This window comes from Nothoprocta perdicaria, unplaced genomic scaffold (assembly GCF_003342845.1).
Source record: "Nothoprocta perdicaria isolate Ctin4 unplaced genomic scaffold, notPer1 scaffold_43, whole genome shotgun sequence".
In the NCBI taxonomy this organism is placed as follows: domain Eukaryota; kingdom Metazoa; phylum Chordata; class Aves; order Tinamiformes; family Tinamidae; genus Nothoprocta; species Nothoprocta perdicaria.
Window position 1 is genome coordinate 735,492 of NW_020455677.1, and position 13,759 is coordinate 749,250.

At 38.1% G+C, this 13,759-nt stretch overlaps 1 protein-coding gene and 1 long non-coding RNA gene across 2 annotated transcripts in view; both read left to right on the forward strand.

Annotated features, from left to right (window-relative positions):
- The window catches only part of EML4 (echinoderm microtubule associated protein like 4), a 134,484-nt gene that overhangs the window by 17,250 nt on the left and 103,475 nt on the right, over nt 1–13,759 (forward strand). The gene's annotated exons all lie outside the window — the stretch shown is intronic.
- LOC112953273 lies at nt 621–3,466 on the forward strand. Its single transcript, XR_003250556.1, has 3 exons — nt 621–647; nt 2,762–2,832; nt 3,430–3,466. It is a non-coding gene; the product is annotated as an uncharacterized LOC112953273 (long non-coding RNA).

The window sequence follows — 13,759 nt, forward strand, 5'->3', positions numbered from 1 at the left end:
AAGAAAAGGGAATTGGAAAGAATCTAAAAAAATTGCATCTGTTTTGAGTTATTTTTTCACTGCAAACTTAGGTTATTTCTTCAGCCTCATTGCAGTGATTGTGTGTGGAAGAGCTTTATCGGAAAAGCAATTGAGGAAGAATGGTTTGGAGGGAAATGAATGACTGTAAAATCACAAATTAAAGGGTTGAGCATATTGGAACTATTTTTAAAATGACTCAAATTTCAAGTCTTTCTTTCTTAGGTTTGAAAAATATGACAACGGCAAATCATTATTAGCCAGAATTTGTTTTGTAAATTATTCTTCAGCTGAAAAATGACCTGGAGTTTGATTTGACTAAGCCCAGGGCTGCTTGGACTCGTTGGAACTGGGAAATAAGTCAAGTAGCAGGGCTGGATAGAGGCATTTTGCAAGGGACTTGTTTCTGCCCAGCAGGGCAATCTTAATGGGTGATGGAAAATCACAGCTGAAAAGCATTTAGCTGTGAACATGCAGTGGGGAGGAGAAAAACAGGGATGGGGAATCATACCAGAGAAAGGGTTGATGTCTGTGAGCTTCCCAGACCTCCAAGCATTTTTCCCACCACCCAAATGTGGGGAGTGTACCTGCATCGGGAAAGCAGTGTTGCTGTGCCATGGAAAAAAGGTGTAAGTTCATCCCTGCTGCCCAGCGTGTGCAGCTGAGCCCCACTCTGCAAAGTTGTCCCTGGAGTGGGTGAACTGCTGTAATGAGTTTGTCAGGTGTGAGTGTTAGAAACAGGGCTGGGGGTGGAAACTTGTGGGGATTTCACGTGTTTCACAATAGTGTTTGAGCCTGTGTACCAGTTACATGGAAGTGTATCTTCATGCTGCTGCCTCCCATCATCATCATCGTTGGAAAGTATTGCTGTTTTAGAGGTTTTTTCTATGCGGTGCAGCTTTGGATTATATGGAATGTGTTGACAGGTATATGACTACCTGCTATTTCAAAATTATGCACAGATGTGGATATAAATCAGGTAACCCTTACTGTCATCTCTCAGCCAGTATATTTATTTTTTAACCTCACTAGCTCAATTACTTCTTGCATATTTTTTTTCTTCTTGTTTAATTTGGACTCTGAAAGTTTGCACAATAACAAAGATGTATTTGTATGCCCTTTAAGTAAGCCTACTAGCTCTAAGGGTCAAAAGATACAACTATATGCATACATTGACTTTGCAAGCAGTTAGATTAATTAAATGGATCAATGAAAACTCCCTTGTATAAGGCACTTCCTTGAGAATTAATTTTCAGTGTGCCAAAAATAAGTTATTTTAACAAATTGGATGATCAGAACATCACCTGTAAAAGAATATTATGTGACTTCATCAGAGTTTATAGCTGAGGGCACTGTATGTGGTGAAAAGCACTGCGTGCACCTCTGCCTGCTGCTGTAGGGAGGGCAGTGGCAAAAGGGAGAGTGGGACTTAAGAAAGATGCTGGGACTGAAGAGTCATGACAGAGTAACCTTAGTTCATGTCTATAGAGGGGAGGTGACATTTAAGCAGATCTCTTAATTGTTGGTTATTTGTGCCCCTGTGTATAACCATCACCTTGAAGTTACAGAAGTTTTGTAACATCTTGTTCTGTCGTTTTTTAAAAGTAATACTAATTCTTTTTGTAGTATGTGGTTAGTGCTTTAATCATAACTAATAAGCTAATAATTTCTTTGCAAGTACATCAGTTTAAGAAACACTTCTTTGAGCTTTAAGTTAATTTCTGTGGTATTAGGCATAGGCATAAAAATTGTCTTTGGTACAAACATGATTCTGATTTGTATCTTAGTATTAGATGGAGCTGGTAGGAGTCTGCATGAGCAGAACAGTCATTTGCAGGATACTGATGGTGGCACTGGGATCAAAAACTTTCCATTTTTCAGCATGGGTCTTTGCAAGACATTCCAACTGAACAAGCTCTTATCAAGTTTTCTGTGAAGATGCATCATTTCTTAAGACAGAAGTATAGTTAAAAAGGCATTGTTTGATCAATGAGTGATAAAAAGCACTGTATTTAGCATGAGTGCAATGTTACCAAAGCACAATTACGTGAAAATACATGTATAGCTTGTATATGTCACTGTGTATAGAGCATGTTATCAAATCATGATTTTAAAATTTTGCTTTTTTATTTACAAGGAATGGTATGCATAATAATTGTACTCTTCATCAATTATTTGAGTTTAAAGCTTGGAAAAGTAGCATTTTTGAGAGAGATGATTTTTAGAAGCTTTTACTGTGGTCTTCCAAAAATGTCCTAGCAGCTCACAGAATGTGAGCCTTCAGTTTATGATTATGTGTTACTCTGTTTTAGGGAGGGGATACAACTTAATTCTAAATAGAATTAAAATTAAATTAAGATATATGCTGAAATTTAAAAGCCTTTAATTTTTAGAAAAAAATAGTCACAAGCTTCAATTTGGGGCCTCTTACTTCCTCTAATTTATCTGATTACACTGTTCAGCTGTTCTTATCATTAAGCACAAGAAGGTCATAGAAGATGGTTACTTTCCCAAATATTTTTTTTTTTGCTTGCAGGTGCTACCCATGTGCATACCTTCTGTGTATAAATGCATAAGTAAACGTAAAATTCAGGCTGCAGAGAGTATTTTGTAGTATCCACTCCATCCCTGCAGTGCCGTGCTTGGCTGATGCATTTTATTTCCCCCAGCTGTGGGCAGGTGCTTAAAACAACTTGCTGGGTGGGGACCAGGAGCTTTTGCATCTTGCTTTTCTTTGCTGCAGGTGTTTGGTGAGATCACATAGGACCTTGTGCTGCAGACTCGGGGATTGAATTCCACTACAATTTGTTTCAGGTAGCCTTTTTTGTTTTGCTTTTAAGTAATTACAGTTTTTTTTTTTTTTTTAAATGCTCTAGTTCCCTGATATTGTGATGACTGTATTTAGTGTCATGATTTTTTACTTGTGGCTAGGTATTTGTAAAGAAGCAGAAAAAAACATTTCTTTCACTGTATATGAATTGAAAACTCTCTTTCTGGATACTTTTAGAATACTTGTTCAACAATCTGAAGCTTTATAAATTAATGCCTATTGAAACCACAGTGCTGGTTATTCTGTCTAATAAGTACATCTAACTCCTGCTTGCTTACTGGGGGTTTGTTGAATGTTCCCTTGGTGCTTTGGGTTGGGAGGGGAGGGAGAACCTCTTGCTAAAAATTAGTAAATGAAGATGTGCATTTGTGCATTGCATTGTTTTTCAGCGCTCTTAAAATAACATATTGTGTAAGAGCACTGATTGAAACAAAACAAGAACAACTCCATGTGTGCTTGGTCAGAGGAGATCAGGACACCCTCTTTATAATTCTAAATATTTGACCAGTGCAACTCCTTTTTTTCCTCAAATTGCTTTTTATTTTTTTATTTTTTGCCTTTTTTCTTCTCTTCCCCTCCAGCTGACACATGAAGGGGAAGATGAGGATGAGCCCTTCTGTACTGCATTGCTTTAAGTCTTTAAATTCAGGAGTATCTGTACTTCAGGTGCAGATTAAATTACACTGAAGAAAGGAAAGAGTTGATTGTAAACACTATCAGATGGTGCAGATATCAGTTGACTTTAAGTGCCTCAGAGAAAAACAAGTTTATTTGCTGTTTTAGCTATGCTACATAAACCACTGATTTTTCGTACAGTAAACAGGAAGAAAAAACAATCCTTGCTCTAACAAAATAAATAAATACTTTGCATTTGGGTCCTTAAGAGCAGGCCTTGATCTAATCAAGCAAATGCTCTTTGGGAAGTTTGTTAGATGTCTGTGTATCTCCTTTGGTTTACTTTGTTCCCCGGGGATGTGGAGATGTGGCGAATGGGTGTGTTATGTGTATGTATGTTGTGAAAAGGTATTTTATTTTTCTTTGATAAAATCCTGTATGTGTGTTTTGTTGGACTTGGTCTTTGGAAAGCCCAGGTTTATAGTATTGCTTGCTTTGGAAATGAGGCAGCCTTGGTGCTTGCTGCCAGGGCAGGACAGAGAGTGCAACGAATGGGCACCAGCAAGGGGAGACAGCTCCTCAATTTGTTACTTAGGCAAGAGTATTATTTATTTTATTATTATTTATTGTAGAAAAGCATCCGTGGGATGTCCCACAGAGTTTACTTTTTCTTATTGACCAGGTTGCTGTATTTGCTCATATTTCGTTCAATGCTGAAATGTAGACTGAAGTATCTTTTTGCTCTGGTGCTGCTGGAGCATCATAAGCCACTTCTGTGGAAACAGAGATTGGGATTTAGTTTTTGAATTTAAGAGGACAATCTGGGAGTTGTGTATTTTTCCATCTCTGGATATTGAGCAGTAGAGGCATCTTTCCTCCGAGCACCACTTAGGTGTTACCACGTGGACATTTGCTTCAGTTGACCAAAGGAACTGCCAAGATGAAATATTTTGTAGAGAGTCCATAGAGTTGCATAAAAATAACCACACATTCCTCCCTTCTGTTTTGCTTTAGTTGTAGAATAATATTTTTGTTCTCTGCTTTGGTGAGTTTTGTGTTTTACTTGAGTATCGTTTATATTTAATAAGAACATAAACGGAGCTCCCAGTAGGCTAAGTAGCTATTGACCAGAACATTTAAAGCTTAGTTTGGAGATGTAGGATTAAAGTCTAACTCTCAGCTCTGGTGCCTGAGACACTCATTTTCTGCACTACTCTTCACTGTGAATTTTGAGATATAAACTAAAAATAACAGTGTCATTAAGGATTAGCAGTGAAATTTAATTCAATTCTGCTGAGACAGTCATTTAAACACACAAATGTACATACACGGCTTGCTCTCTATGGAGGCTTCACTGCTTCTCTCCTGTGCCCCAGCTTTTTTCTTTGAAAACCCACACTGAAGAGCTGTAAACGTCTGTACAACACTTTGCAAGACTAGGAGAGTTCTCCTTTTCACTTGTCTGTCTGGTTGTTAATGCAGTTCAACTGTGATCTTCACCTGGCATTTCTTGGTGTGACAGTAATGGAAATAATGCTTAGGAATATCTAAACTCTCCTTGGGTAAGACTAGTCTGTTAAAATACATCTATAAATATGTTGTGATATAAAATTACATTAAAAAGCATCTGTGGATAGTAGTGATACTCTGTGCTTCAACCTGTTCCTTTAGCTTTGAATGCCTGCCTTTTTATGCAGTAAATAGAGAGGAATGATTGGGCTTTGCTAAATTTTTATTCTAGCAATCTTAGTTCTTTCAACTTAGGCATGTCAGCTATGATTTACAAACATCAATTAACATCTTCGTCTTTCCCTCCCCTTTGTTTATTTAAAGGCAGAAAAGATTAGGTCTGATTCAAAAGTGTTTTGAAAATGTTTATAAATAGACAAAGGAAAGTAAGGCACAGATGTTTGTCCTCACTCATACAGGCAATATGGGGCGCTGTTGTGAACACTGAGGCTGCTAGTAGTTGCCCAATTGCTTTTTTTTTTTTTTTCTTTTTCCCCACAAATAATTTTGGCAATAAGTAAGAGCTTCTCTAGATGTTGTCCTAAACAATATGCAAAACTTCACCTCAAGCAGTAACTCAGTTGGTCAGTAATGCCGGGCATCACACAGGTAAGCCTAAAGAATTTGTGGAGAAGTAAACAATTAAGTGCTGCTTAATCATTTGTGATACTGATGCGTGTGGTTAAGTGGATTTAATTCCCTTCCTCCTACCTCTTTAGAGAAGGGTGTTCTCAAGAATTTAACTTCAGAAGCAAAGAAGCTTAAATAGTTAAATATAGATTATAGAAGTTTAAATAACATCGAGTCTCAGAACGGATGTGTATGTGTAAAGGAAAAAAAGGAAGCAGAAGGGCATAATACACCGAGGCTGAGTCATCAGAGTTTCTTCAGAAAAAGGGAATTCAACCCTAGCAAAACCAAAAAAAAAAAAACCCATGAAATACTTTAGGCCAGCATATAAGAAGGAAATCGGAAGGGTGATGGTAGGTCTGTGAAGCAGATGGTGTACTTTGTAATTTTGATAAGGTGTGTCATCTTATCAAAAATAGGAAATAAGTGAAACAGTTGCTCCTCTAACAGATATTTAAAGGAAATAAAAACTTTTGAATGAATCAATGTTAGGATGTAACATATTAAGTAGAAAGATGCTCAAGCTTGTGCCTTGAAGGACAGCCAGCTGTCTAGGATATTCCCAAGTATTCTAATAGAATTTGAGAAGGAAAGAGTTGCTATGTTGAAAAAATGTGTATTTTTCAATTAAAGTAAGTAGAATGGTGAAATTATCAATAATAATTAAAAAAAAAGTCATTTAATTTAGTTAAGATTAGGCAAGCTTATCAAGGAATGTAGAAAAACATGATGAAATAGCGTGAGTGAGCAATGAGGAGACAAGCAAATCTCACAGGAATGAGACGAGATACCATGGCTTAATTACTACTTTAATTTGTGAAGGGGGTAAGAAAGACAAACATGAATTTTCAGATCAAAATAGGATGTTTCTGTAGATACTGAATCCAGACTGGTGCAACCAATTTTTAAGTATGTGGAAGAAAATGGGTCACTTTGCCTTTCTGAAGGGATCAAAAAGAAAAGGGGTAGGGAGGGGAGGAGGGCATGAAGGAATGGAAAGGTCAAATATCTCTTGTAAGCAATTTATGTTCAGTGAAACTAAATCCAAAGAAAAGGAAATGGTGGTTTTTTTTGCTCCCCATGTCTAGCTTTTTGCCCCTGTCCTTATTATCACAGAATTGATGCTTGTTTTGAACCTTAAGATTGTTAAGCCAAAAAGTTTTGTGAGAATTGAGGCGATTTAGACATCCATGAGACGTGAGTGGAAGACATTATACTGCATAATCCATTGGGGAGGGCGGGAAAGAAAAAAAGAATCCTCATACTCTTGGGCATGAACTTGTTTCAGCAGTCTCTTGCTTGCTTGGTTTTAAGGAAAAAAACCCTTTGAATTTGCTTATTAAGGTGTGAATGGAGAAGCAAATAATGTCCACTTTTAAGAAACATTATGTGGACTGGATGAGCCAGTAGTCTGACTAGACTGCCAATTTTTGACTGAGGAAAAAGTCCTGTGACATGAGAAGTGCACTCAGGCTGGTAGATTGACTCAGACCTGGTGATCTCTCTGTGTCTGCCAGGTTTCCCTGAGATGGGAAGACATTCCCTTAGTGTTTACATTTGCTTACTTAAAAATCCTTAGGCTGCATCCTTAGCTCTAACTGCCTTAGTTTAGTTTCCTTTACAATCAGCATAGAGCAGCTGCTGCAGCCTCATTGCCTTTAGCTGCCTAATTCTGGCTACTTTGCAGCAGCTCCTGTTACCAAAGGAAAATCTTATTAGGAGCTGAGGCTTTGCCATATGGAAATTTGCATTTCAGATATGCAAATAAAATCTGCGAGCTGAGCAGAAAGTGCTGCAAGTCAGAGTTGTCAAATACAACTCTTGACCTCTTTTTTCCTTTAATAAAGGGGGGGGGGGAATAAGTTAGGTGGGCTGAGTGTGCTAGGTCTTCTTCATACTCTGTGAGGCTTTTGAGCTCTGTTGTAGAAAGAAGTTTCAAAATGTGATGTATGACTAGGAGGATGTTTTTATAGGATGTGGATATTTAGCAAATCAGACTGGAGAACCACCTAATCCAGTGCAGAAAGAGGTTGGTGGCCATCCCTTTTGGTACAGAAGCACCAGGGTTCATCATCGTGAAATAACTTTTCTTCTCATGGCCAGGTTAAATCCTAACCAGTTGCCATTAATGGCCATTAAATGGAACAAAATGTATTTTAGATAGGCTTTGTAATATATAATGCCCTTAACAACTGTTCTCCTTCACTTTGTGTTGCAGAGCACCTCTGCAAAGCTGTCTCTGTGCCTATTGCATTTATAGTGGAGTTGTTAATTTTTTAGCCGGGTCTGTTAGCGCAAATGCTTGATCTGTGAATTGCTTATACGGAAGTGCAGAAGTAAGAAAAAAATAATCTGTATGTCATCAGGATAAACTACTTTCACAGGCATAATAAATAATAAGGCTTATGTCAAATACTATCTAAGTACATATTTTGAGGATTGAGAAGGTCCTTAAAGCTTTTTTTTTTTTTTTTTCTCTTCTCTGCCTAGTGGGTGAGGGAAAGACTTATTACTGTTTGCATTGAATGATGGGAGTTAATTATTTTGTGGGTGTTTTCTAACTGTAAAGAAAGAGAATGTACCTCTACAATCAGTAATTGTATTTCAGATTTGTTCCGCTGATGAGATCTAGCAACATGTGATTTTTCTATGTTATCAAAGGACCCTTTCCACATACCTGTTACCTGCTAACCTTTAGTTTGAGAACATCCCGTTCTCTGTCTACTCCAGTATCTTTTATTTAATTTCAGGCATCACACTATGATTGCAAGAAAGATGAAAAATCTTCCTGGCTGTCAAGTATGGGATTAAAATCTTCTTTATCCTTATCAGAAGTCAGAAGTTTTTCTAAATCCTTAAGAAGGTTTTAGGTTTTATATACCTCTTATAAAGAGCTTTTAAATTTTTTTTTTCTTAGTAATTTGAATGTATTTGTTGCATTCCTGAAGACAACTGGTAGTGTTTATGGTAGTAGTTGTATTTTTTGACTTTGTATTTGTTAAATAGGTCTTAATATAAATAGAACCTTTTTTTTTGTGATTACGAAGCATGATTCTGTTACTGAGGAGAATATTAATATAGGCTTTAAATAGTCCTTTTAAGAAATAATGAAAATGTTTCAAAATATGCAGGGTATGTTAGAGTTCCCAATATCAATAAGAAGAAAAACTCTTAATATTTTATCTCTTAAAACTGTTGTGGTGGCAACACTTTAATGATTTAATAAAAGAAAATTAAGTATATGTTTTTTCTTTATTTTGTCAGACTCTCATTTTGTGTGTAAGGAAGGTTAAAAAAAACTACGTGCAGCGGAGAAGAGTGAAACTCCGAGATGGTTATTGCCTTCTTGCGAATATTTTTGTTCGCAGTTACTTGTGGGCAGTAGGAAGTGAGTTAGCACTTTGCATCCTGCTAATCATGGAAGGCTTGAAGTTATCAACCCGAAGCAATATACGTTTGTTTTCTTTTTTCTTTCCAAACCGACAGTTATGACTGGCACATCCTGGTGTAGTTTACTCTTCTCGCGGGTGACCTTTCTTGCAAGTCCCTGTAATAACCAGCAGTCTCAGGAACAAAAGTCTAGGCCGTGTTTGCCAAGGCCATGTTGCGAGGCCCCCGCCGCCACACCTGCGCCATGCGGGCCCACGGCTCCCGCTCCCAACCTTTGCCCGCAGCGCTGCTCCTTTTCCTGCAAACCCTCCCGGCGGGTTTCTGCCGTCCCTTTGCGAGGGAGCTGCTCCAAAGGAATGCAGAGCTCCGAGAGGAGCGGCAGCAGCCGCAGGCGTTGCTGAGGCCAGCAATGCCCGAAGCCTTTGGCAGCCTTGGGATAAGGGACTGGCAAGCAGGATAGATGGATTCGGTTCCCAATCACTGTGGTAAGAGCAACCCTCCATACTGATATGGAGAGTAGGGGTAGGGATGGCAAGTTACTTTTTTTTTGGAGAATGAGATTTCTAGTCAGCTCTACTTGATACCCCTAAAAGCAATGTAGGGCACTACTGCTGGACCCCAGTTGCCTTGGATAATGAAGGGAGATGGGATCAAACTGAACAGGCATGTGTTTGCTGCAAAAGCACATATTTCTGTGGGACTCGGGGTATTACATTTAAAGTGCTCTTTTGTATTGGTGTTTAATGCAAGAATAGCTTTTTAATAAGCTGGGTAATTTTCATCATTCCTCATTTAAGGTCCGTGTTTCTGTAATTATGAATAAACAAGGACTCCCTTCAAATTAATGGCTTTGGGCCAGCAGTTACAATTCTGGCAAAGCGTATTTTATTATTAATGCGTTGAGCTTTTGAGCCGAGTCAACCTCTTGGCACACTGCTCAGTCTGCACGTACTGACCTCTGTGCCTGTGCTCCTAGAGCCAGGGAGCGCGGGATCGGCTCTCTGATTAGCCTAACTTCTCCCCCTCTCAGGCTGAAACTGAGCGAGTAATTACAATTTTAAAGATATAATTACTTTAGGGGAAAAATCTTTTTTTTTTCCTATGTATTGAAAGCAAGTCCTAAAATGCATTTCAAAAGCAGATCCATGTATTTCTGCCAGGAGGCACCCATGATTACTATGTGCATGTGTGTTTTGCAGTTATCAAATACCAAAGTTTTACAGTGGAACTTGTCAAACTTGCCCCTCAGATGCAAATTACTATTTGTGCCAAGCCTATTATATGTACTTTAAGCTTTTTTTTTTTTTTTTTTTTTTTTTTTTTTTTTTTTCTCCTCCCCTGAATGTAGGAAACTTGAACAAATTCTGTAAGGACTGTAATCATGGGACTAGATCTTGGAGGATGTTCAGTGCATTTGGCTGGAGAAAAGTATTAATAATGTTAGGGATTAAACCCTTGTTTACAGTGAAGTAAATAAAGTAAGCTCAGTTTAACAGATGATTTGTGAAGGACTGATGTAGTAGATCTGGAACCCTTTTAGCTTGTGAGTTGCTGTGTTCAGCTATGTCGCATTTTCGTGATGGCCCCAAACTAGCAGACAACTGCCAAAGACCTTCTTGAAAGAGCCAGTGATGAAACTCTGCAGTGAATTGCCTTTAAACTTAGCCTTAATCTTGAGTACAACGTGGATTTGTTAGCACAGCCTGCTATTGATGACCCCCAATGGGCGTGCAAAATTCTTCACTCGGATACATAGGTGTCTTCTGTAACTTGCCAGGAACGCCATCATTCCTCTTGTGTCCCTGCTTTCTGACTGGATTTATTCCAAAGCCACTCAACACTATTCTTTCATAACCCCTTGGAGGAGCTGATGAAGGATGCTAGCATAGTCTGTATCTTGAAGGACTGTGTTTTAACTTGCACTAAAGCTAAAAGTACTCTAGTAGGAAAATGAGCTTGCAAGTTCAGATTGTGTGTGTAAAAGTACTGTGCAATTAACTCTGTGTTCACCAGGTTCAGAAAGGGTTTTGTAGGTTTTTATGTGACTGATCACCAAAGTAATAGTGTGTTTTTCCATTTAGGAATGATTTCCTCTCTGTATTATGGGTCACCGATACATGTTCACTAGCCCTGTGCACTGCAAGTGTAGACATACTGTGCTCCGTAGTCAGTTTGCATTTCTCTAGAAGGCTGTCAATATCCACAATGAGAATTGCTTTTAAACTCAGTTTGAAATAAATGGTCTATGTGATAGCTGCAAGACATGTGAAATGAGATACTGATGCTCAAAGTGTTTTCTCCCAGATGATAAGCAAGGAAAAGCTGTGGGGAGCGTCCTTCCACAGAAGATAATCATAGAGTTGCTCAAGTGTTTGATTATCAAACGTTTCATTGCAAAAGGAATTTGAGTTTTTTTTTTTCCTCCCTAAAATGATGAAAAATACGGTCCTCAAAACCAGACTGAAAAAATTATTCTGGGAAAAAAGGCGGTAAAGAAGGGGGTACCTAACAGCTGGTATGGCTAAAAAGCCTCTTAGTTTAGCTTCCAGGAGAGTGACCAACTTTGCTCTCCCCTTGGGTTGCAAAGTACATGGTAAATGCTTAGGTGATGTGAAAATGGGATGGTTAAAGAAAGTCTTGGGGAAAAAAAAACATGAAATACAGTCTAATTAGAGTACTTTAATTGAGCATTGCTATTCTGGCTGCATTTACATATAGATGATAACCATTTACTTGATGTGTGACAGCCTTGGAGAGGGGCTAGGGTATGATGTGGTTTTTTTGCTTAGTTAGAAAATATGTAAAATTAAGAGCGTTGATAATTGAGTACTTAAATTTATTCTGCACAGAGATGATTCTTTAACTTGAAGACAGATTTACGTGATATTCACAGTCCATAAATCATTCTTGCCTTGCCTGCCTGCAAGACTATTGGCAGTCCTGCATGTTACTCAAAATATGCCTGTTTTCAATTAGCACAAGGAGAATTCTCTAGCGATGGAGAGGGCCTTCATTGCTAATACCTGCCTTGAGAGTTAGACACCAAAATAGTTACCTGAAGCTCACCAAAGTTTACCTGCATGATTAGTAATAAGTGCAGTGGTTTAAAGAGAGGGGGGATAATACGATTTAACCGAACTGCCTTTAACACCTTTTTGTTCCTCAGGTTTGATGTTGTGCTCCTGTGGCAAATAGATCCGAAGAAGTTGAGAAGTTCAGTAAATTGACTTTTAGTCTTGGAAAGCGTAGAAGATTTAAATAAATCCATGCATGTGCAATATATATACTGGAATTTACTTGTGTACCAGCGTAATGACAAAGCAAGATGATGTTTCACTTGTAACTTACTGTTCCTTTCTGAAGGCAACTAGGAGCTTTTTGGTTTACTTTTCTCTCAACATCACGTAGACATTCTCGCTTTCTGCTAGTGACTTTGGCCATGAAATTGCACTTTGGTTAAAAAATGTTTTATGGAACATTTAAATACAGGTTGTGGCTCAGGTCATTGTGTGTTTTCAAAGCACTTGTTATATAGCTGGTTCTACTTCTCCTTGTATTGAGACATTTTTTTTTTTCTTGAAGAAAAGGCAGAGACTTTGCCAACTTTTGCAGAAAACTTTTCTTTTTCCTCCTGAGAAGTTAGACAGTTTCAGCACACAATATGTATAACTTTTTCTATTGGAAAGTGTGTTTGTGCAAATTGGCATCATTATAAATGAACAATGTGCCATTAACATGGTAAATTCTTAATCTCTTTTGGAAGGCAGAATGGACAATCTTCTTTTGTTCTGAGCTTGCCAAAGTAAATATCAGTTAAATCTTGTGGCTTGGACATAGTTGGAACAACATACCTGCTGCTTAAATAAACCTTTTCTGCCTCGCCTGATCAAGGATGAAGACCTTTCATTCTGGTTTGTTGTGAGCAAGTAGATTTTTCAAAAGTACACAATTAACCTGTGCAATGCTTTTTGCTAATTCTCCCGTTGAAAGAGACATTTTACTTTGCAGTTACTTTCTGATGTTTAAAACTAATAGTGATGTGACACAGTCTTTTATTTTTTTTCCTTCGTCCTAGCAATGTTTTACCAGTCTATGCAAGCAGCGTTTGTGTGCACAGATGCTTGTGTATAAATGTGCGGGCATCTGTGAACATATGCTCTACAGTAATTGCTTCTACACTGTGAACGTTTCCATAAAGTGCTATTACCACAGTTGCTTAAATCAAAATCCTGTTTTTCTTGTTCAGAGGGCTATATAGAACCTACGTTTTTAATAGTTCATGCTGTTACCTTTTTTTTTTTTGTGGTTAGAAATGTGTCATTTTGGAATGTGGCATGCACCTGAGAAAAATGTCTTTTGGGGCAGGTAATGCTTAAGCTGTTGCTCAGGCAGACAAAGCATTTCATGCTGAAGTGTTACTTCCTACCCCTTCACATATATAGGTACTCGGCGTTATTAACATATTAATATTGTATGCAATTTTGCATTTATGAAGCTTTACAGTTTTATCATTGTTATATATAGCTGCCTCTTTGAGAGGTTCAACAGAAGTTTGGGCTTCCCTTAGACTTGGACAGCACTGAAGGTCCTGTAGTTTATTTTGACCCTTGAAATTCCCAATAGGAAGATATATTTTGGCAGATAAGTGTCAAGGGAACTTTGTCGTCTTGCATTACCACTCTCAGGACGCAAAATAGTCTTTCCTGAGCTTAATTTGCCTTAGCTTTGGGATTTCTGCTGAAATTGGAATGGAATACTTGGATGAGC